Source organism: Meleagris gallopavo, chromosome 13, assembly GCF_905368555.1.
Source record: "Meleagris gallopavo chromosome 13, MGAL_WU_HG_1.1, whole genome shotgun sequence".
Taxonomy (NCBI): Eukaryota; Metazoa; Chordata; class Aves; order Galliformes; family Phasianidae; genus Meleagris; species Meleagris gallopavo.
In genome coordinates, this window is record NC_139416.1 from 11,390,251 (window position 1) to 11,414,601 (window position 24,351).

The window sequence follows — 24,351 nt, forward strand, 5'->3', positions numbered from 1 at the left end:
AGGTTTGTGCATGTTCTATACAGAAAAATATATTTTTCCTTTCTATCCATTGCTCTATATTACTCACATCTCCTTCCCATAACAGAGTAAATGAGATCATCTCTGACATAAGTCTTAAAGCCTTCTGCAGCAAGGAAAGCATGTTCTGTTTCAAATATCTGTCTATTGTTCATTAAACCTTGTTTGTGTTGAGTTGAAAAAGATTTTGAGTAGATCTTGTAGTTGTTGCTTTCACACTAATGACAAAGCTAGTTTTGCACGTTGGCAATTATATTTCAAATCAGAATTGTGATTTTGCCTGTGACTGTAAATCTAAGCAGCTCAGGTTCCAGGGAGACCCTCCTGTTTTGTGTCTCATGTTTGGGGGAGACCTGTTACCTTATGCAGAGCATCAGAAATCGTCATAAACTCTAATTCCTCTAAACGTTTTTTTTTGTGTGTAAAATTTTCTAGGAACTACAGGTGTGTTTTTCATGGTCCATGAGAGGAGGTGAAGCAGCCTGCTTTCAAGAGTGGAAAAGAGCGTTTTGCCCAGTTTGAAAGACTGGTGACATGAAAGGTAAGATTTTGAAAGCATGGCACTGAGTAGTAAGTGTTTTATTGTTTTCGATAATTGGAAGTAATGTATGGAAGACATTTTTGCAAGTTGAAATTGTCTATTTCTTCAAATGAGATGCAAATCTAAGAGCGCTTTGCTCTGCAACCCTACGTGCTGGAATTGGTCTCTGCTGTGCTTTGGCACTGATGAAAGCCATTCCACACAATTCTCAAGCAGTGGGCCAACGGGTGATCTGTTTTACTCCTTGTACATGTGGCTGGGGTAAGAATGCACTGGAGGCTCCTGCACGAGGCAACAAAATATTCCACCAGCATAGTAATAATTCCTGAGATTCTTCTGGCCCTATTTATGAGACACAGTCTCAGAAGAAGGGAAATAATGTCGAGTCTTTTAATTGACCACTGAGCCCAGCTTTGTAGGATCTGGGTAAACATTGGGAGCTGTAAGGCTGCTCTACACAAGGCTGAAATTAAAGGAGCACATAGTGTTGGTTATATTTGTTTTCTAATCTATAGAATTCTATGAAAAACACAGTTCAACCATGCCTGGGGAATGTGTCTGTGAATGCTCCATTAATATTTAAAAAGCTAGTCCAGTTCTTAGGTTGTCAGTGTTCTCTTTTCATATCTGTTTCCTAGCTAGTAAAACCGCTCTCTAAGCATGGGGTCTGAACATTCAAAGGTTTTAAAAATGAATCCATTACAGAGCCAGAAATCTAATCCTTCAGTTAATCACAATGAATATTTGAAGAGAGGAGCTATTGGGTATCTGCCTTGCCTCACTCCATATGAGCGCCAGGAACAATGCACATCAGGAAACAAAATGTGTGTAAATCGCTGCAAATACGTAGTTGACCAAAGCTGCATTTCTTGTCATTCAAAGTACAACCCGGCCTAATGGGGGCTCTTCAACTGCTGGAAAATGCTTATTTGTATTGAGTGAGTGAGTTGTGTAAGAAGACTAAAGTGTTATTTTTCTGGCATGGAGTAGGAGGTTCTATGAGGCTTTTCCATCTATGGTGGTTGATTTGTGTGAGTGAATAAAGTAACTTATTTCCTCTGCCTTCCATGTTCCTGTGTGGATCATAGCTGTTACGGCAAAAACATATTTATTTCTGATATTCAGACTAGGAAGTTTCTTCTTAGTGGCTTGATGATGAGAAGTTTCTGGATTATGCTTAGTGTAGCTTGTATGTGGGATGTGTAGGAGAAGGCTTAATATGTGTTTTGTCTCTTGATATCTTTCTGCAAGATGGAGAGAAGCCAATGCTTCCATTGTAGGAGCAGAGATATAAAATGTAGTTCTGGAAAAGTGAGAGGTGAGCAAGGAATTAGTCTTTAAAATCATTCAGCAGAGTTTCATTGTATTACACTGAAATGAAATGTTTTCAGGACTGTTACTGTATGTTTAAAAGAGGTTTTAAAGTATATATTTTAGGAAATTAGTATTGTCATTTTTCATTGCTTGCACATGGGCATTACAACCTGTACGTGTGGACTTAGCTAATACTTACGTAACTTCAGTTTTGTGCATTAGAAATGAACTTGCTAAGTTTGTGTTTGAGGGCTTTGCTTGCACGTCAACATAGCAGAACTGAGTATCTGGAGTTGGGCAGACTGCCTGTCCTGGGTTTGTCTAATGACACTTCCTGAGCATTTGGCAAAAAAGTTGGGCTGTAAGACTTTGGGAATCACCTGCTTTTTTTTTTTTTTTTTTTTTTTTTTTTTTAAATGAAGAGCATTTACTTGGATGGGTTTCCTGTAGGCATGGCATATATTTTGCCCTCCACACATCCCTGGTTTCTTCTGCTTTCTTGCCTTGCTTTTAATTTCAGAGGCCTTGTTGTTATGAAAAATGACATCAGTGCAGTGGTTAGACAGTAAAAGTTGGGCACAGTGAAGTGCAGCAAAAGCAGTGTTATTATACCATGAGTTGAATGATGATGAGAGTAAAATATTTCACTTCTTGAGGCTCACAGATGCACAAGTAAATCTCAAGAGATGTGTTAATATGCAACTGTAATTTGTAATATAACTCAACATAGACAAATCCATTTGATGCAGGCCTGATAAGATTTTTTTTTCAATTTTGACTGCTTAAAGTGTTGTATGCACCAAAACTGATGTGTCAAGATAAATGCATATAAGTTATTTCCTTTTCCTCCCCCTATTTATCATCACTGACGAGAAGAATAAAAGACTTATATTTTCCTGGATCCTACAGTTTTACTTTGTTTTATTGTGACATCTGTCGCACAAAAGTTTTATCCTCTTAAGCATCTTACTAAGAACTGCCATTTCATGATGAGGACTTAATCTTTGATCACGACATATTTTAACCAAGATGTGTCAGTTAGGCTCTGTATTTTCTTCGAAACTGAAGAACTATTGGAGCTGTTTACTTCTAAGCAGAACTTTGGGGAAAAGGAATGTAATTTTTTGTGTCATGAAGGATATTATGGTGCAAGTAGGAGCAATTTTAAAAGAAGCAGGAAAGAGGAGAGGTGTAAAGCCTCAGTAACAAGAGAATGTGTGATTCTCACACTATATTGTTCTATGCTATATTGATTTTTATTTTTTTTTTCCCCCTTCACAAAACGGCAACTGTCTCATGTATATGAACCGTATGGGCTTAGTTGCAGAGCTCTGAAAAAAATGCATGACCAGACTCTGAGCTCAAGTGCAAGGAACTTCCTTTTGTGCCAAGGAAATGTTCACTGTTTCACCCAGGAGACAACCTAATGCTTCAATTCATGTGGTCTGACAAAAAAATATCATGGGTGCTGTTTACTTTTTCTTGAATCAGAATCACTGATTGCTACCTCGTTTCTTCTGAATCACATGAAATTAATAAAAAAATCTGAATAAGCAAAACTTATAAGTGAAGGATATTTAAGTCCTTATAGTTCTAAATTCAAATGCAATCTCTCTTATTTAGTTTTATGAAGACTCAGGGCGAAAAAGATGAAATAAGAGATGAGACTGACGTGGGAAAGGAGATGGCTCCCTGGCATCACCTTCAGGCATGGTGTGGTTTTGGTTCTAATACGTGTGAAGGAATGGCACAAGTCAGTGCAGCGATTCCTCACAGTGGTTCAGTGGAATTCATTTCACTTTTATCTGCATTTTGGAAACTACATCACCTGCATAGAAACGCACACAAAATTTCTCAAGTTACTTTTAAAGTCGTTTTGGGATAATGAAACCTCAGCTTCTTGGATCATGCCCTTTCTGCACATAAATGGAAGGCTATGCCTTTTTTTCTTTTGAATGAAGAGAAGTGTTGATAATAGGCAGAGTATGCATGATTTCTCCTATAATGGAGACTTACAGCCATGGAGAATGCTTCCTGCATGTTCTCTTCTATTCATCAAATTATATTTTATGTCACTTAGGTCAATTCTTGAGCTGTATGTGTGTTATATTATCAGAAAGCACAGGAGAACTGGAAACCCTAAGTAAATTCTGAGGCCAGTTACATGGTCTCCTCTTAAAGCTCACTACTTGTTATTAATGATGAGCACAGCACCTGCTTAGGCTATCTGCTAGCTCCTGCCCCTTCACTTTCCATGCTAAGCAGAACTGGCTTCTAATGAAGGCACTGCTCAAGACCTGCACTAACTGTGCTGCTGAATAGGTGTAAGCTCTTTATTAATCTGGAACCATAACAACTTAGTTACACAAAGCAAATAGACTCAGTGGAGGCTTTTTAGAGTATTCTGCAAATCACATCCCAAAAAAGAGGAAGCAGAAAGAAAACTCCTGAAGGAGCAGCAATTCTGCCCCAAGCCTCTGCCCTTCACTGTGTTATGGTAACCTTCTAAATCCCACCTGGGCCAGAAACCATTTTCCAGTTGTTTTTTTTTTTTTTTTTTTCCCTGCCTATTCTCTCCAACTTTACAGCTACAACCTCCCCTGCTGCATGCCCTCTACCAGCCTCTGTTCCTGGTGTGGCCTCGTGCACAAAACAGATAGGAATGGAATGTAATTGTGAAAGCACCTCCCTCGCAGAAGCTGCTGTTCAGGACATAGAATGCTTGAATACAAGGCTAAAGTATCCAATGTCCTCATGGACAAAACTGATAGAAAAGGCTATTTAGGGCAGTAGTGGTGGAATCAAAATGGCCGCACTGTGTAAACAGAGAAGTAGATGTGTTTTACTGAGTAATTTAGTATTTCAAAGAATAATGGAAAGGAACAACATGGTAAGTTTAAGTGTAGTGGAAACTTACTGTGTTTTTTTTTTTTTTTTTTTAACCTATTTTTCCCCTTAGATTTGAGTTTGGAGAGCTGCAGATAGAGGCTTTGTCTCACTTCCTAAGGTTAATATAGATTCTCTCGTAGTGTCTGGTTATTGATCCGTGTCTCTCCCTGCTTTATCAGATATTTTGATTGTCATCTTGCTCATTCACTGTTAAGGTTGCAAAATAAGTCTGCAGTGTATCATCCTATGGCACAGAGGAGTCAAGAATATTCCTTTGCCTCTCATTTTTCCTCCGAAAGCCATTTCCATGCAGTGGTGTTTATTTTTTTCCCCAGTCTGCTCAGGTTTCTTTTTTTTTCTTTTTTTTTTTTTTTTTTAAGTGCAGGGCTGAGGGTTAAAAAGACTCTCAGTGTGAATTTGCCATCAGCACAGCTGACTCCAGTTCTTCAGAATGGCAAGTACAATGAAATCAGAATCACTAATTAAGCAGGTACACCATTTTGGAGATGCTTGTGGCCACTGATGGTGGCGTTCAGCCTTGCAACAGTCTCCTCTCTGAAGCACGCTCAGTGATGAAGGGCATGTTGTAATCTAAGATTTGTTAACAGAAAGAGGAATATTCATTAGAATCAGCTTGACTGTGACCTCTGCTTTGTATTTCTTCTCATAAAATGTTTCACTGTTGATGAGATTTCAGTAATTTATGGTAATATGATTTGTGAAGTGATCAGAAAGTAAAGGAATTTGTGGCTGTGTCTGAATGACTGAGCTCAATCTCATGTTCAAGTACTGTGAATGTCTGAACTTCGGATCTTATTGTGTCAAGCTCATCCACACAGCAGGTAATTTTCTAATGTTAATAATCTACTTCCTTTCCTATTTACAGTGTAAATTGCTGACACATCTTCCTGAAGGTCTTTTAAGAGAGAAAAATATCAGTGATATACAAAGTATTATAAAATAATGATCCTCCCCACTGGGGGAGTGGGGGGGAAAAAAAGCACACTGCAAGATCATTGCAGAGTAGAGTCTACGTTGCTATGAAATGGTGCTGCCTTCTGTGTGCTCTTGGATATCCTCTGAGCACAGGGAGAGGAAAAGAAGACAAGGAAGGTGAGCTTTGCGGACAGTGTGATCTGTTGCTTATACCAGACTTGGCCCTTGATGAGAAGAGAAGGAATGCACTTCTTGAGGATGTTACAGCTCGCTGCTTGTGGAATGAAGTGGCAAGGGCTGTTTGTGTGAATGTCTTTCATGCGAGCAGCGTACAATGGAGGTGGTGCTGGTGGGGCAGTGAGAACACAGAGCTGTGAGAATGGTTCCTATGCTTTGCAAGAGGCCCATGGCATGGGTTCATCTGCCCCACAGCACTCACCATCAGTCTTGACATCGTGCATGCTTTCGATTCATTATTTTTCTTTGCTCAAATACAGTATTTAGCATTTGTTTGTATTTCAAACACCAAATGAACTGTATCACACAAGTATATCTTTCTGCAGCTATAAGGCTGGTTGTGGGGAGTAGTGCTCAGCTTTTTTTGTGAGCCTGCTAGGATCCATGGATTATCTGAGTCAGAGGTGATATGTTTGTGCTTAGCAGTCTTTGATAGTTCCTATAATACATTTGTTTCCTTAGTCTCAGAGAGCCTGTGAGAGCTCTTGTGAGTTCTGTTATACAGAGAAGAAAATGCAGATCTTGGTTAAAAGTTATTGATTGCTTAGAGGACCTGGAATGTCACTGCTTATTTCCATATGAATAAGTTGTTAAGTGTCTATCCATATGTATTAATCATTGATGGAACGAAACAAAATATTTAAAAAATGTATTTTTAGACTCAACTAAATTAGCAATGTTCATAACATATGTATGCATTCTTGAGAAGCTTGTTCTATTGGATTTAAATTATTAATATTTGCAACAATATTATTAGTGTTTACTCTTGCATTGTATTGGATTTATATGCTAATAATGCTACTTTCTCATGTAGCATTCACTTGAAGCATCTGAATTGCTGTCAGCTCTTTTTCTGAGGGTAGTCTCTTCCTGACCTTTCTGGAGGAGCATAACAGCTCAAGGGGAAGTAAAGACCCTGCCTAAAGCCCGCAGACAGGAGTTTACAGGCAAAAACTGCTCCTAAGCTATTTTTCTGTGATTGGTGAATGAGTTTGGCTCTGTATGCTTTGTAACATATGTGAGTGACAGAATGTGGCTTAGATTTAGACAATGTTAAGTCCTGCTGTTCAATGACCTGTTCAGTAAAACAGTCACACAAGGCCATGCCAGTATGACAGTCTTCCTGCCTTAGTTTCCTTCCCAATAGAAGAGGAAAAAAATTGCTACTTGTTAAAGTAGCATATGAAGATCTATTTATGCTTTTTGTTTTTCCTTCTACCAGCCTGTCCCTACTCTTTTGTATTCCTCTCTCTGCTTCTTAATTCTGTCTCACTTCAACCTAACCTAAGTTGTCATGTTAACTTGACTCAAAATGGCAAAAAGCAGCTGTCACTGAAGTGCATTTTATAGAGGAAACAAATACTTTGTTAGATCAACTGAAGTAGCGTGTAGGCAATTAGGAATTTTTTTCACTGAGCCCATGAATTGGTTTAATAAAAAGCGACGTACCTCTACATTTTAAGGTTTCCCTTCCAGTATCCTTAAGCCGTGATGGCTCTTATCTTGTGCATAGCTAACGTAGTCTTATGTACTCTTTTCCAATCAGCCCTGAATGCATTTGCAGTGTGAAATGTCTTTCTTGGTCTATATTTGTGTGTATGGGAACTTACAAGATGTTCTCTTCCCCTGCAGAGATCTTAAATTTAGGTGTCCTTCTTTTGAAAGTGTAGACTAGATCAAGTTGGTATTAAGCAGTGTAGAAGAGGGCTGAATTATTCAGGATGGATGACGAGTTCTGTTTTCTTTCTCAATAGAATTATGAATAAAACAACCCAACCCCTATTTTTCTGTCTTATCAGCTATGTGTTAGTTGATATTGTCTTGGTTGTTGTAAGAAATTGAGGGAGTTTTCCCCTGTCACAATATGACTTTCAGACTGTTCCAAAACGTGCTTGATCTTACCTTCATTGAATTCCTTTTCTATCGTAACAGTTGAGCAAGGATTTCTTCAGGAGCAATAATCAAATCAGTTTTTAATGAGCTATTTAATTAAAGGCTAATTGAGGTGAATTCATTAAAGATTTCCAAATTATGCTTATCAGGGTAGCTATTTTTTAAGATAAGTTTTAAATATTTATTTTGTACTGTGTTGTTTGATCATAAAAGCACACAGGAAATTATTTTAAAATGCCTAATTAACAATGCCTAATTCTGTGCTTTTTTTTTTTTTTCCTGATACCCCATCAGGGCAGTTACTGTGTCTGAGTTTAATACATCACTAATGTTGAGCTAATATAAGAAGCAAAGAAGCTATTAGATGGTGTTCTAGAATCTAAGATGCTAAAGAATTGAAGAGTCTATTGGGAACCAGTGAATGTATTGTTGTGGCTGTTTTGTTTTGTTTTAATCTCAGCCTTATTTTTGGGTAGATGTTGACTATATTTTATGTGTTTTTTTTCCTAACTTTGCTGAGTATTCTTGACAGCAGGCAAACTGCAGGGAAATATCACTACATGAGGGCAGTATAAATCTTTTCTTTGTTAGATCAGTCAGTCACTTAATGAATGATTACATTAATTAATCAATCTGGTAGATTTCTCTTTCTGGGAGTACTTATTATCATCTTGTATCAAAGAGAGTTTGGAAAATAGGCACTCCAGCTTACTTTAATCTTTTTGTCATTGACAGAAACACCAAAGTAGCTGACTAGAAATGCAGGGAGAGAGGAAGTGAAAATAGAACAGGAAATCTGAGGCAGACAATTCCCAGAATTAATCTGCATTTTCCAGAGCTCCCAAGATCTGTTATCAATAAATGGGTCATCAGAATAAAAGCCTCTTAAGAAGAGTGCTACAGGGACCCAGAACATCTTACAGCAAACTTTTTTTTTTTTTCCTATCACAACTCTTTTCTATTTTCCATTTGTTCAAATGGCAGAAGTTGTCAGCCCAGTCAGCTTTCCCTGGTAGATGTGCCTGTGATTTAATAGTGCCTCATTAATGCACGATATTCCTGCAGCTGATGTTTAGGGAGGAGATTATCAGCATAGCAGTGGCAGCAGAAGCTGAAACAGAGTGAAATATTGTTGGTTATAGATCCATCAGTTTCATTCTGCACTGTATTCGTTTGGGGACTGATAGCTCTGCAATCTAGGCTTCTAGTCTGCAACTGTAGCAAATTACTTTGTGGTCTTGCACTATTTGTTGGGTTTTGTCATGTTGCCGCAGAGAGTTTGTTCCTGCAGTCCTGATTGGAACAGAAGCAGTTCCATTGCAAGTTGGGAGAATCTTTTTGGGAGACCTATCTCCATGAAATTTAATGTGGTAAAATTGAGCAGTGTATTTTGACTTAACAGAGGATGGAATCATAGTAATTTGAAGTTGAGCATTTGTGTTTCTCAAATATAATCTTATTTCTACAAATGAAGGAATTTTCAGTTTTGATATACAAACTGAAAAATTGGTAAAAATGTGGTTTTTATACACACTCGTAAAGTGACAGTAGTGCTTTTCCTTGCCTTTGCAACCCCTTTTCTGTTTTTATGTGATGTGTCATTCAACCTACACAAAATTTTGAATTATATTTAAGATATTTAAGACAAAGATACTTGAAAAAAATAACATTTTTTAAATGTTGGGTGAAATCTCAAACTCCTTGCAAATTTGAAGTCTTCCTAAATCTTCTGAAGGATCTTCCATGTCCGAGCAGGTTGGTAATGTTGTATCCTTTGGAAAAGTGACAACTCTGAGTGAAAAGCATATATTCTGTGCATCTAGGACAATCTAAGTTCCAGATTCTCAGAAATTGATCATATCACTGTAGAGATTGCCTACTTTTCCTATCCAGCTTTCTGTAAGATAAGAGGCTAGAGGGCCTGCCGTGTGGTTGTGGGATTTCTCAAAGAGAATGTAAGATCTGCATCAGTGGCGTAGCCCTTGTGCAGCACTGCATCCTGTCGTGGTGCGGGCTGCAGCAGATGGCGATTCGTGATGTGCCTGTAGATGTATCTGCAGATTGGGCCTTTTCCATTACATCCTCTCAGCTCCAGTAATACACGGAGTAGTTGCTTCTTAAGCTTAAAGATGGACAGTCCCTCCAGGAATTTGTCTAATTCCTTTTGTAAAAATGTATACTCTTGGCAGAAGCATCATGCTGGGGTAATGAGCTGTATGATTTAATTATGAGTTGTGAAGAAAAAGCCCTTCTTCTTGGTTGTTTTGAACTGCTTTGCTCATAATTTCATTTTATACCACTTATGCCTTGAATAATGGCAAATAATGAAAAATCATTGCCTATTCACTATCTCCGTACTACTCATCATTTTATAGACCTCTATCATATTTCCTCTCAGCCACTTGTTTTCCAAAATTACTGCATATAGTTTTCCTTCCATGAAAGGTGTACCGTTCCTCTGATCGAACTCGTTGTTCTGATTTCCCCTTCACTCTGTTCTTTTACACTGTGTCTTCCAGTGTGAATGACCTAAGCTATATAGGCTGCTTGAGATATGAGCACACCACAGTGAGACACATTCTCACTGTTTCATTTCCTATTCCTTTCCTAAAAACGTGATGCATGGCATTTTGACAGCCATTAAAATAGGGAGCTCAGGACACTTGACTCTTTTTTCCAATGTGTGCTAGGTCCATCAATTTTAAGCAAAAGTAGAATTTAATTCTTCTAAATTTAGTTTGAATTTATTTACGTTAATTTTCACTTGCTGTTCTATTAGAAAGTTGTATTTCTTCTTGCATTTTCTTCATTGAAGTGACAGTCCCAAATAAGATAACTATAAGAAAAAATCTAATACACAAATTTAAATACTGTTCTAATTTTATTACAAAGAACACAAGTGCTGCTTTGTTGGCGAGTTCTGTCGTACTGCCTACTATTGTGTATGCTTTTCCTTATCATTTTGGATATGGTGAGCAATAATGATTGTTCAGTGCCTCTCTGATGAAAAGGCCTTTTTAAGTTTGGTATAATGTCTGACAGCATTTATTTGATATTGTTGATAGCTTAAACAAGGAGTTTCCCACTGTAGTCAATAGCTCAACAGTCTTGTATTAGAATTCATAGGTAAATGCTAGCTAGACCTAGCAATTTCTTACTGGTTGTTTTATCTCTAATACTGGCTTTTAATTATGTTGGAAACTTTATTGCTACCTATTGTCAGGCCTCATTTAAAGGGCAACATACTTTAAGTGATTGACTACTATAGTAACATACATATGTTCAATTTTATTATTTATTTTTGAACTTTTATTTATACTCTCTATACTATAATAAAAACAGAAAAATAATATGTGAATGTACATATTTTTTTATAAGATGTTTGTCAGAGTAATGCAGATGTTTTCCTTTGGCTCCAGTCACAGTATTAAAACTACTTGCAGTGGAAAGAATTGTGGAAATAAATGGGAAGGAATTGAAATTTTCAATTGCTTTTGGATGCTTGGTATTGCAGGATGGCTACAGCCTTGCTATTGTATTGAGATGACTCTTCTATTTACTCATTTTCTGTTTAAAGCAGTCATGATGAATGCAAATTTTTGGAGAAGTATTACCTGCTGTCAGGTATATCATTTCAGTAACAGGTTGTTTTCTTTTTTTTCCCCATCTGTTTTTGGCCTTTTGGTGAAGTCACTGAAGGAACACGTAGAAACATATTTAAGAACATTGCAAATTGAGAGATTATCTGGGTAGAAGAGAGGTGTTTTGATCCAGTGTGAGAGATGTGATCAATACCGTAATCTGTGTGTTTCTAAATATGTTTCACTACTTATTATTGGTAATGATTTATTATTTGCTGGGAACAGAATGAGCTCAGAGTCAGTGATTATCTATTACAGTTTCTTGTGACACATTAAAACTTCAAGAAAAGAAGTGATGGACAGCAGATTAAAAACTCAGCTTGGGAATTACTTTATTTTGAGCAGTGGTGAGCTAGTCAAAAGTAATTCTCTGTGCTTTATTGCATGAGTGCATGAGCTCTCCAACTCTGTTTTAATGCAAAATTCATCTAGCATAACACTATGAAAATATTATGTGCAAATTAAACACATCTAAAGTGTGTTTTGTTTTCATTGTCTATATTTCTTTAGTACTCTATAGAATATAAGCAAAGCAAAAAAAAATTCTGGCAATTAGCCTTGTCTTATAATTTCAGAAAGTTAAAATACACTTTACTCAGGAACATCTGTAATGATTTTAATTGAAAGCAATGGATTGCTATTTTTGTTTAACTTGTATTATTCAACAGAGATTAAATAGGCTGTGAGATTGTTATTATATTGATTGATACTGTATTTATAGAACTGGAAATATATTGATTTTTTAAAAAATCTGGTATATAATAGAATGCTTCTCATTGCAAGCTACCTTTGAAGGTCACATCAGTTCAATAGATTGCTCTGAATTTTCAATAGAGAATTCAAATAGATCCAAATTTTGTTTGCATTAATTTAATAAATGTGGGTACACTGTGCAAAACAACTTGTACACAGATTAAACTATGTTGCTGTGGAGAGAAAATTTTGAGCAATTGTTCTGTTATTAAATTCCGTTCTCATTTCTAGTATGTCCTATTTAGAGCCTGTGCTGTAGATGTTATTTTCTGAGAAGTTGCTGCAGTGCTGTGTTATATTCTGGATGCGTACAAGTTAACTGGGTAGTTTGCTTTGTGGCAAACATTATCCATCAAACTACAAGTCTTCCCAAAAGTGTATTTCTGCATGAAATTTCTTGTGAACTCGCCTTATTTCTGGTGAAGTAACACTTCAGTAATAGAAGGAATAAGATCTATTTAATTAGTAAAATTGGATAAATTAAAGCAATGTTATTACTTAAAGAAGATTGGACCACACATGTAGGGAAAACAAGTCTCTGGTCTCAGAAGGTAGTGAAGACATCATCAGTCTAAAGCTGTTTAATACAGCACATGGATAATATAAGAATGGAGAGAAGTGCAACTGTAGCTCATTTTGGGCTACTCAGCATAAATTCATGAGAACCAGTCATGCAGTGTTGACTTAGACAACTCTTTTATTGAAAGCAGGAGATGTAATACACAGTGACACTAGACCAGATTATATAGTGATATAATCAAGTTTACAGTGTCAAAGAGCTAAGATGATTAAACACCATATGCTGGGCACACCTAATTCCTGCAGCTCCATCTTATGTTTCACTATAGGAACAGTGAAATTTTTTAAGGCCAGGGAGATGGAAAAGATGAATTCCTTTAAAAAATAAAGCTAGAAGGGAAGTTGTGGAGGAGCGGAAGATGAAAGTAGTGCCTTCTAATCAGATAGGAGTACACTTACAAAAGTGTTCATTGAGACTTAGTTGAGAAGGTGCTATCAAAGTAAGTGTCTCACCCTTTCCGAAGACTGGTGACATTTCAAGAAGAGCATGATCTCTGAAGAGAGATGCTGCTAACCCTTTAAATGAGGGTGAGGAGGTGTGGACCCTGGGTCCACCACTTCTGGTTGCTCAGGTGCACTTCTTGCTCTCTGGGTTAGCCACATCATCTCATCTGGTGCTCAATCATTGGTTCAGGCCATGACCTAGCAATTCTCATACAGAAGTTTAGCTAAAATTTCCATAATGGTGTTAGAAAAGAATTGATGAGTATGCATTTATTCTATCCTGCCCTTTCTAGTCCTCTTCCAAAAAGCACTCCATTCCTATTGGCACTCATAACAAATCTTCTGTTGCTAATATCTGTGTTCTCCTACCAGTTTATTTTGTCCTTCCTTTCAGATTTCATCATGTTTTTTCCTTCCTATCTTCTTCCTCTGTCTCCCACCTCTTGTTTTGGGTTTTGGTCTTCTGAACATCACTGTATCAGATACTCTATAATTCAGTGGTCCCATCTTTTTCTGTCAAATGAACTTTGAAAGATGCATCGTTATCCCTGCATCATTCAATGCTCTCCTAAATGACAAACTCTCTTTGAACCTTTGTCCTTAACTTGTAACTAAGACACTTCCTCTGCTCAGGTTTCAGTTCTTGTGCCACTAGATGTCTTGAAAAGACACGTTAACCTCACAAATTACGTGTTCATTCATGTACCTGTCACACTTATTCTTCAATGGCACATCTCAGAAATGAGAGGAGAGCACATAAATAGGAGCACAACTAGAGCACAGCTAGCATCCTTCTTGTGTTTGTGGACTCGCAAGAAGAGTGAGAAGTTCCTGTTTCAGGAGATAGCTATCACACAGTAGCTTCTCTACAAACTCATACGTGTGTCTGCTGAGATTTTTTGAGGTGATCTCAGATAATTCAACTGAAACAATTAAGTGGCATCAAAGGACCTAGCAGGAAAATGAGATGTGCTGGCACAACTCCTTTACAGCAGAAGAAAATTGAGATGCAAATCAAGCCCTTTTCTCCACCTAGGACACTGAAGTCATGCAACTATATAACTCTGTAATCTTGTCTGATGCTGAGATGCCCTGAAATGACATCTAATTCCTAAGCCTACCTCATAAAAGGGTCACACTAAGAAAGTGAAGTTTGCATTTTTGTAGGTCTTAGCGTGATCATTAGAATAAATAAAATTATCGCTAAACAGACCCACAAAAGATGCCAGTATGAAACAATTTAACGTGTATGTTTTGCTCGATTTCTTACATATTAGATCACATTGCATAGGGAAAGAGTCACCTGTAATGCAAAGATGACCATTTTGCCAGAATATTTCTTTATCTTTTAAACCACATCCTCAGTTTCTCTGTACTTACTTAGGTGATTGAGTGGATGACAGAACAGATGGAGGTCGACAATATCCCCAGTGAGACATTTGTCGAGGCTATTTGCCCAATGTCTTGATGGTAATGATTCAAGAATTTCTAATTTGGTTTGTTTGATACAGATTCAGAAGCAAAACAAACCTGTACAAATTGTGTAGGAGGAATCATTACCTTTTTCCTACAAAGACAAAAAAAAAAAAGAGGAGAAGGATTTGGATGCAATTATAAGACATGTCATGTTCTGTGTTCTTGAAGACATCAGCGCGAATAATATCTTCATTATATCTTGAAATATAGTGCAAATTACTTCTTCAAGGGCTTTTGTTCCCTAGAATGCCTTCTATGTCCAACTACAACAATTTAAACATATTGTACAAAGTTTTGGCTGAATTACAAAATGAAAGGTCTCTACATTTTTCACCTTTCTGGCCTCCTTGACTGTTAGAAACACTCCAAAAATATATTTCCCTGCTTTTTTTGTTTGTTTGTTTTGTTCTTGAAGTTAATAAGGAAGGATGCTGAAATTAATTCATTTGTATTCATAGAAAATCAATCAGTTTAGGCTTTAATACTTTAGTTGTAGTAAAGTTATCTTTGGTGAAACTACAACTAGAACAGTCTGCTGAGTGGTGCAGTCCCTCTGAAAGAGCTGATGCAGATCCTTACTTTCCTGCATACTTTGGTACCAAAGGTTTTCAGTGCAACTATTGAGTGTCATAGAATATAAGTAGAAAACAGCAAATGTTGCATCTAATTCAAGACCCAAAACTGCTGATCTGACCGCAGCAGTTCACAGAAGTTTAGAACGAATCCTGAAGTAACATAAAGTAAAATGTGAGTTTACCCACGGAAGAATGCATTGGATTGATTGTAATTGAGATAATGAAGAGCTGATACCCTGGATTGTGGGAAAGCTCAGAGCAGGTCCACTATCTTATTCCTTAGAGCTGTACTGTTTAGACTCGAGTTGTTGACCAGCGCACGTTGCTGCCTCCTTCATGCTTGAGGGAGAAAAGACCTGGGTACACCAGGAGATGGTGTTAGCACGAGAACAGATGAGAACTCTATGGATATGTTTAGTGCAGATGAATATGAATTCACTATGAATGCATTTCGTGCAGGTATCAGGAGAAGTCTTTATGCTTCTGCAGTGCCTTTTATATTATACAGCACTTGCTAAGTCAGCTCTTGTGCAAAGGGTCTAATTGTCTTGCTGAAGACTTAGTTTCCTGACTGAGCTGTCAATATCTTTTGGAGTGACTTTGCTTTCTTCTCGTTTGTTTTTATGATTGTTTGAAATGTTGTCTGTTCTCATTTCCTACCTTTTATGGAGGTTATGAATTAAACAGGTAGTTTGGGGATCTTAAACTTGACCTGTTTTTGCTTTATCATAGCCCCTTTTCCTCTAATATTTATTGCCTTGATGAGTCCCTACTGGATGTAATGATTGGTTTAAATGAGCAAAATAGACCAGTTTGGGCATTATGTCATTGCTAATAATTACTCACCGGAACTCTTCAGTATGTCAAAAGAATCTCTAAACCTAGGGGCTTGATGGCACAGGCAAACAAAGATTTCCAGGTACTTACGCCTCCTGTTTTGTTACCTAATTATCGTTCATTTACTCTGCCATAAAAGTCATTCTTTACCTGCTTTCTGATTGCTTTATGGCTGCTTTTACTGCCTTTGGGAATAAAATGAAATACGTTCTCACTGTTATATCCTTAAAATAACAGAGCTAGACAACAATCTGTATTTTATTACCCAAATGATCTAATGGCCTCCATATCATAAATGGAAAAATGTTTAAATTGTAGAGTTCAACTGTGTCATTTATCAGAAAATACTATTTCCTAAAGTCAGCAAAATGCCATTCATTTTTGCAGATTCCCCAGCAGTTTAAGACATCCATCCTTCCGAAGGCAGCCAGGAATTAAGGACTTAAAACTAGTTTTAATACATACACATAAATGTAAATTTTTTAAAAATCACAAATGCAAACTATAGGCAAATAAAATGAATTTATTATTATGCTGTTTTTGTTTGTTTGTTTGTTTTTTTTACAGCATTTATCTTTAATGAGCTTGTATAGTTTTCTTACTAGCCATAAATTTTAGGAGCTGGCTGATACTTTGAGTTGTCCTTTACTACATTTCCTCAGAGAGCACCAAGCCCATGGTGCTGACCTTTGGTGCATCTCCTGGCACTCAGTCAAAGATGTGCCATAATTTGTTAAACTCCATCACTGCAAGACAAGCCTGAGAACCAAGGGACTTGATGCGTGTGCAACTTCATTTAAGTGTATTTATTTTTTCTTTTTTTTAGAGTTAATTTTTAAGGCAACTCAAGCTTCAATATGAGTATTTTTGAGAAAGCCCTGGTTAAGTTCTTGGTTGTATGCAATTGGAAAGTCATAAAGAAAAAGCATAAAAACAAATGTATGAACTAAGAGTACATCTGGCTGAAGTTCTGTGCTGATTTCTCAGAGACATACCCTAGGTATAGAAGCAAGAAGATGGGACAGCTTTGTTCCCGAGGCCTCTCAGTCAGCCTCCATGGTTAGCTTGGCATCTAGCTGCTCAGCCCTGTTGTGCTGGGCAGGATGCCTTTTGGGTACTCTCCCTCTGTCCCTTCTCCATTTTCTTTCTCACTTTCCTCCCTCAATTTCTTCAAATCTTTTCTCCTTTAAAGCGTAGTCTAAGTAATCAGTACTCCTTTACTATATTCAGCTGATTCCTCTTGCATTTTCCCCTTCTCATTTCATCCTTCTGTCTCCTCGATTAATATAAGTGAATTCCAAAATTTGTGATGCTGAGTTGTTCCCTGAAAAATACACTTGTGGGATTTACCTAAAAACATAAGAAAGATCTATTAATGATTTGAGAGTGATGGTGCTGTATAAATTGTCTTCTATAATGCATTAGGAATCCTTGTTAGATTAGAGCCATGTTGTAGTTTGTTTTCAACACATTAGAGATCAGACAAGATGTATTTACAATAATGACGATGGCCTTCATGCTTAAAACATGTTTACTTGAGTCAATCCCTATTACCTCTTCCTATTCATTCCTAATTAGTCATTGCAAATATAATAAACAACTCAACATGTATTAAACTATGGATGATTATTTAAGGAACTATGGCAGAACTACTTCATTGCTAAGGTTGAAAACCACTTTTCTGGTTTCCTGGATCTCAGTTGATTCTGAACCCAGATTGCATTTTTTTCACGTTGGGTAATGGGCTAGGAAGGAGTTTGCAGTTGCTTTGCTTGTTTTGTGTGCATAGATGAGATTATTTTAAGACTTTAGAGAGCATGGCCTTACAAATGCAAGGTAGTCTGAAGCATCTTTTAGCTCTTTATATAGCTGCTGACACTATTATTTCTTGACATCTTCCTGCTCAAGTGGCATTTTGCCATCTGCTTCTAAGACAACATTGTAATGCAAAGTAAAAGTTTTAGTATATTCTTCTAAAGTCTTTGTCTCTCTTGCTGTGCCATTCTAATTCTGTACAGTCCCTGTTGATGTATTCCTTTTTATCTTGTCTAATAGCTGCTTTATTTTCCTATTATGTTCTTCTGTTCAGTTGCATAGAAAACATCAAGATGCCTTCTCAGTTTAAATACTTGTATTTTCTTCACTAGCAGTGATGCCTCATCTGCTACCCAGTCCTACAGCTTTTCCTTTACATTTTAGTTTTGTAATTTGGAGAAGCCTGAAAAATCAGGAAAATATCTTTTTACAGCCTACTCTGTAAGATTTTCACTAAGAACGATACAGGATATGCAGAAAAGAATGTATGCAAACATTCTGTACAAGATTCTGCAAAAAATAGTTGTTTTAGTGAGTAAAAGCATTTGGTAATGAGCCCACCGAAATAACCCTGCTGAGCTGCGTTACAGGCTCTTACTTACTTGAATCTAGATTTGCATTCTGGCAAATAATGCTGAATTTCAGCTTTTCATTTTACATTTTGAGCAGTTGTGTGTCCTATTACAGTACATCCTGACATTTAGGAGAATGCTTTGTAAACTCAACAACTAGGATACAAAGGAGTATTCCTATTACACATGCATGCAGTTCACAGTTAGCCTTCATGCTAATTACTATTTTGCATGAAAGAATCGATGGTTTGTTAATTTCATCACTGGCCCTAGTATGTAAAAAGAGCATCAAGTGAATGAATGGAATAATTTTAAAAATACAGTCTTTCATTTTCTCCTACCAGGGCACATTTTATTGATATGTGTGTTGTTTTGTTTTCACATCAATTCTATAGCTGTATATTTTAAAACTGAGTTTTGATCTCGTTTTTCTTCTGTAAAAGACCCAAAGATGCGTGTTAGTTTCAATCTTGATTAGATTCTGCCTGTGTGGTTTTATTATTTTTAATCTGATGTTACATTTATCAAAATTTACCAGAGCAGACAGGCATTTCCATACTGTAACAATAACTGTAATAAGATAGCACGTTGGTAGAGTACACAGACTGTGATAGCACAGAACTAATACATGCAGAATATCAGAGCTATCTCCTGTGTTAAATGGCATCTTCTCAAACCTGAAGGCGACAAAAACTGCGAGGGAACGTAGCCATCTGGGAGCGTTGTTATCAGCATCAATGACATCTGGCTTGGCATTTTGTGGTCTCCATACTATCAAATGCTTTGCTGTATTATGCATAGGGTTCATTAGTACAAATTAGGTTCTGTTCGCATTACAGTAGGTAATCAATTATATTGGATACAAAATGTCTTCTCATAAATCTGAATTACAGTTTTCTTGGAGCGTGGTCCGGTGTTTCAGCTGGTACAGACTGTCAAGACTTGAAGAGAGCTGACAGAAGTGTGCAGATGAGAATCCAACCCCCACTTCCCTCTGTGCCTGGGGCTGTGCCAGTTGCTCTATCAGGTGCAGAATTAACTTCACCAGTGCAGCCTCAAGCTTGTGGGGTTTGGGAAATGCGGTGACAATTGCCCCAGCAACAGCTGGACTTCAAAAGCTGTCGAGTCTTAGGATCTGGCTGGGATCATCTGTTTTGTTCCAAGCTGTGGTTCCCTGTTGGTGGGTTGCCACTTTGCTCCTGGCCAGAACAGGTGACAGAGGGACAGGGCTGTAAACTGTGAGGAAGAGTGTACAGCCATGCAGTGTGTGCCATTCCGTGTTGGTTGTTGACTGTGATGAATGTTATTAATAATTGTATATATCTCGTTAAATGTCTTCTGATAGGCACCTGGTGATCAGCCTTCTTATCAGATAGATTTCAGAGAATGAACATAAAAATTTTTTTGGTGTTTCCTTCTGTAACGTATTTTCTGAGCCAGCTGAGTTACTTGTGCCACTAGGAGACACACTGCATTGAATTAGGTACTGCTAATTCACCACAAAATGAACTTTTATCAATTTTATTTTATGAATTAGTAACCTTGTTTATCCTCTGAGCAAGGGAGCTCAGAGACATGCAAATTAAAAAGTTTCTCATGGAAAGAGTATGAGAAAAGCTTAGCTGAAGGATTTGTTTCCTGGAACCTGCTGAATTTCCACTTTTGCAGGAAGGGGGTTGGGACTGCTATGACTGTTACTTATTTGTAGTTTTTCAAATTCTGTTTTTTTTCCTGTATGTGTTCGTAATTATTTCTGATTTCATGCAGCTAATACTTCTCCAGAAAGCACCATTTTTATTAAAAAAAAAAAAACTAAATATGTGTGTGTGTGTGTGTATGTGTGTGTGTGTATATATATATATATACATATACACGCACATATCCAGCATCAACTTGACTAGTATGCTATATATAAACAGGACTGCTGCTATAATGATTTTAAAGCTTTGGTGTACTTTCTGCTGAAGTCTTTGTGCTTGCATTGCATCTGGAGTAAAAAGTGTAATTAATTGCAGTGCACTTCTGGGGAAACAAAGTACGATCATTTGGTCTCAGTACTACACATTTTTTGTGAAAACCACCCCACAGACACTGAACTGGATGGCCAGCAGTTTACGACCATGCGGCTAATAGCAAGCTTCAGGTTATTTTTGACTCAGCCTTCTAGCTTCATGTATCTGAAGTCTCTAAGGTCTCTCATTACCATCTGAGAAAGATAGCTTCTAGGTTGTAGCATTTTCCGTCTCCTGCTGATACTGAAGTTCTGATTCAAGTCTTTTTCTTTTCTGGGATTGATGACTGCAATTCTCTTTTTCCCTGCTTACCCACTTCTGGTAGAAATAGACTTGAACTGGTGTGGAGACGTGCTACAAAAGTGATTTTCAAGCTTGAGATCGTCAGCACATTGCTCCTACATTCACAGTGCTACCATGGCTTTGTGATACATGCTGTATAGATGTTAAGGTTTTGTCTCACAAGGAGACTGTTACAGTTACGTATTAACGTGGTTAGTAAGATGTAGGAAATGAAGATGATAACAAATTCATCTCTATCCTCAATTAATTCAATTAATCCTACTGAATATGCATTTATCTGTTGACAGTAGTTACAAATTATTATGATCTAGAACCTTTATTCATAAGACAGCTTGTTATATTACACTGCTTACTTGCATATATCTGCAATGTATTTGGAGGGGCAAAAGTAGTAACATTTTGCTATAATTGAGACATCTTCCCAAGGTGCATTTAACTGTTGGGTAGGGACCCCCCTCATGTGTTTCTTACAGTTAGTGCATCAGTCCTTTATTTTTCCCAAATCTCCAATGAAATTTGAAATTAGAAAGTATGTTATCGAGTTGTTTTTCAGATAAAGCTATAGCAGGAAGTACTGTTGACTTCCATGTCAGATGGTCTTATTAAAGTAGCATTATTAAAAATGAATTTGGAAAAAGCCTCACCTGCTCAACATGTATTTCCTAAAAGCCTCAGCTTCTTTTCATTGACAGAAGCATACAAATACAGTTCGACTGTTTGATCACCAGAGGTATGATTAGTATGCCATTTAGGTTTTGCTGTTGTAGAATAAGTTTTGTTATATCTTGTCCCTATCTTAAGTTTCCAATGATTGGTATTGTTTTCTGCTTTCTAAGTAAAGAAGTTGAAGATTGCACCTTAGCATCTTTTTCCATCAATAAGTAAAATCTGTGTGATTGCTAGTTAGATTTTTTTTTTAAGCTTCTGTAAGGTTTTCATTGTCAGATGCTATCAAACCAAACCAAGTATGAATACAAAGGGACAAACGTATTTGTTGAAATGTTTGGGGCTGCAAAACCTTGTTAATGAGATATTGAACATTCCTTCTGTTACATGCTGATTGGAATCCAAACCAGGATTGCAACTATCAGAATCATTAAAAAAAAGAAGGGGAAAAAAAGCAGTAGTAGATGCCAGAGTAGGCTAAAATAGTTACGAAAGAGTTGGTTTTTATAAAATAAATAAAGTAAAGCATAACAGCCTCAACAATACTGGACTTACAAGTTGAGGACTTAATCCCTCTCATTTAAAATAAATATTTCAAGGTTTCTATGTCTATTCTATGAATCTTATTTACATTTTTATTGAATGAAATATATTTGCATAGCTTTTCTGTAATGTTTCTTCTTCTTATGCCGTCTTAATAGAAGATTATCTGTAAGTTGCAAGAACCTTGGATTCCTTTTTGAAATTACTTTTTAATGCGATGGTCATTCACATGAAAAATGTAGACAAGCTGTTTTTAAATAACATGGCATGTGATGTTTTGAAAGGCAGGCTGGTATTGCAGTCCTCTGTTTGGAAGCAGTCCAGTTAAGATTAGAAGGGTTTTTCTCAAGAAGGGAAATGGGTGCCATTTGCAGCATGGCAACCTATGCTCAGATCCTGCTTCTGAAGCAGAATTGCTTGAGCAGTATGGAGAATGTATCCAGCAGTCCTGAAATTTAAAAAACAACAACAACAAAAAAAAGTATACTCATCATATATTTTCACAAGTCTGAAACCCAGATTCCTGCAATACTATTTGGAACTCTGACCAGCAGAGTCAGAGTTCTCATTAATGTGCTTCTGACTGGTACCTCCTTACTTTCTGCTATGGCAGAAGGTAGGATGGGGCTCCCACCACAGCTGTGGTGGGAATGTGATGCCTTAAATTTATACCTACTGCTTTTGTACTTGTTAACCTTGGAGGTATGGTCTTGACCAGAGGTACAAAGTTCCGTGTGTAACATGTTTCTGAGAAATTTCTGCTGAGGTGTCCTCAATTATCTTCACAGAGTAACAAAGTGTGAAATCCAAATTGTAAATGCCTTTGTCACATCCATTGAGTGGCAGTGTCATATTTCTTGAAGCTCTATATCTTGAGATCCCACATCCTACAGAACACTTAGGATAAGGATTATTGTGCAGTATAATGCCATTAAGAAAATCAGAAGGAAAAGTAGAAAATCAGTCAAATTTTAATGCAGTATGTACCCTGTGTAGAGTCTCAAATTTTCGATAAATGCAGCTATTCACTACTTTAGTTCATGTGTAAATTGTAGGATTCTGTTGCGTGCCCTCCTGAGTAGATCTGCTGCTTGGAAACTGGGTAGTTTCTCGTCAGCTGTTGCTTCTCCTGCTTTACAGCTGAGGTGAGGAAGGAATTCAGCTGGGGCTGCAACTTTGACATTGCAGTAAGATGGGGTGTGTATAACATGGACATCCATCCGCGGTCTGTGGAGAAGATTGTAAAGTGCCCAATGTTGTAGTGGTTGGGGTTTGTACTGCTGCGACCTGCTGTGAACTCTGCACCAGCACCTGGGGTTCTGCTGAACTCCGTCAGCAATGTTTTCGGATAAGAAGTCTCTGGAGCTGGTTGCAAGCCTTTTCAAAAAAGTAATTGGCTGCAACCAGTCCTTGTTCATCTGTATGCAGTGAGAGGAAAAACAGTGCTTTGCTTATCACGTTACTTAAGGATAGGAGGGGAAAAGCGAAGAGGTGTATTTAGGCTGCATTAAGTATTTTTCATTACATCAGCTGTTGACAAATTTCTGGTAGGCCTGCAGCATCTCTGGCATAACTAGCTAGAAAACAAACAGAATACCCTGCAGCACATGGGAAGCAGTGTGGATTGTTTTCAGGATTTAATTCTGTTTTGTTTCTAAGATGCAACATAAATTTATCAGAGCTTTGGCACTGATTGATTCTCACAGGCACGGCTCAGATGTGGGTATTGATTGACTTCCAAAGAAAGTCCATCAATTCTATATCATTTATTCTTTTAAAAGTCTTCTCTTACTTGTTTAAATATTGTGAACAGAGAATGTCAAGCTTAAACAATATGAATGTAGACTCAAGGATATTTCTCGTGAGCCTGCCGTATTTGTTTTAAAGTAGTCTTTGTGGGAGCTTCGGTGTTCTGGTTATGCTTTTTTTCTTAAATTTGCCTGGTGATTCTTGAAACCATCTTATCATTTTTTTTTCAGCTAGCAATCTGGAAAACACCACCCATCTTAGTAGATTAATTTTTGCTTTCTCTATTGCTTTATTTGATGACTGTCATAGAATCACAGAATGGCTTCGGTTGGAAGGACCTTAAAGATCATCTAGTTCCATCCCCCCTGCCATGGACAGGGTTTCCACCCACTAAATCGTGCACAAGATGTGACTTCTCAGGGTTCCATCCAACCTGGCCTTGAACAACTCCAGGGATGGGGCATTCACATCCTCTCTGGGCAGCTTGTGCCAGCATCTCACCTAACTTGAGATTCTCTAAGTGTTTGGTCTCTGTTTATCAGGCTGTCATAGACTCAT

At 37.4% G+C, this 24,351-nt stretch overlaps 1 protein-coding gene across 1 annotated transcript in view; it reads left to right on the forward strand.

The window, feature by feature from the left end:
* Positions 1-470: 470 nt before the first annotated feature.
* CDH11 (cadherin 11) overlaps positions 471-24,351 on the forward strand; it is a 231,687-nt gene continuing 207,806 nt past the window's right edge. The window contains exon 1 of the mRNA XM_085234816.1: positions 471-559. The gene's annotated coding sequence lies outside the window, so the exon portion shown is untranslated. The remainder of the gene's footprint in view (positions 560-24,351) is intronic.